The sequence below is a fragment of the Gavialis gangeticus genome, unplaced genomic scaffold (genome assembly GCF_001723915.1).
Source record: "Gavialis gangeticus isolate Ggan-Ray unplaced genomic scaffold, GavGan_comp1, whole genome shotgun sequence".
In the NCBI taxonomy this organism is placed as follows: domain Eukaryota; kingdom Metazoa; phylum Chordata; order Crocodylia; family Gavialidae; genus Gavialis; species Gavialis gangeticus.
In genome coordinates, this window is record NW_017729024.1 from 154,436,433 (window position 1) to 154,437,480 (window position 1,048).

Below are 1,048 nucleotides of genomic sequence, written 5' to 3' on the forward strand. Positions count from 1 at the left end.
CCTCCAACTCGTCCTGCAACCCCTTTATTCGGTTCTCCTAGCTGTGGATTTCTTTCTGTAGGATACCTGTTAGGCTTCTTGATACCTCCAACTTCTGTAGCATCTCCTGTCCCCCTGCCTGGGTTGTGCAGGCTTCAGAAGACCTTGACATCCATGCTGTCATCTCCATCTGCATCTTATGCAGCTTCTCTTCCCTCTCCCGGCTCTTCTGGGCTTCATTCACAATAAGCTGTTCTAGCGCACGAGTTCTCTCTGTTTCTGCCGCTATCACGCACCTGATTTCTTTGGAGCCTCCTTCCCTTTTCTCTGCTTGTACCCGCTGCTCTAAAGCAGTGACCCTTGCCTCAGCTTGTTCTCTCTGGGATTGGGCTACCTTTGACTCCCACTCCAACCGTGACGTGTTTTCCTGCAACTCATCTACCTGCAATAGCCAGGTGAAATTCTCTTGTCTCAGGCCCTTTATGACCTCTGTCTCTGCCATAGCAAACTTAGTCTGACTCCCTTACTGGTTGGGGCCCAAAGGCTTCTCCCCGTACAGTCTCTGGTGGTGGTGATTTCCCACTCCGCCCCCCTGTCAGAGCTCTGGTGCCACTGGCTTCCTATAAATATCTCTCAATTCCTGTTTTAGCCCAAACGTTCTTTCCCCTTCTCAGGGGCACATGGTCCTTCCCTGTGCAAGGCCTTACTTCCCAGTTAATACACCAATTTGCCATGGAATGGGGTCCTGCAGGATGGCCGTAATCTCCCCAAGGCCCCCTTACTGTGCCAAGTTGGCGCAACGGGCACCCTCAATTCTCGCCCGCCACATCTTTGATGGAAAATATAGTTAGTTTCATAGTTCCTAGGGTCGGAAGGGACCTGAGTAGATCATCTAGTCCGACCCCCTGCCATGGCAGGAAGAGCACTGGGGTCAAATGACCCCAATAAGGTGGTCCTCCAACCTCCTCTTAAAAACCCCCAGGGTGGGAGCCTGCACCACCTCACTTGGAAGCTGGTTCCAGACCCTAGCCGCCCTGACCGTGAAGTAGCGCCTCCTGATGTCCAACTT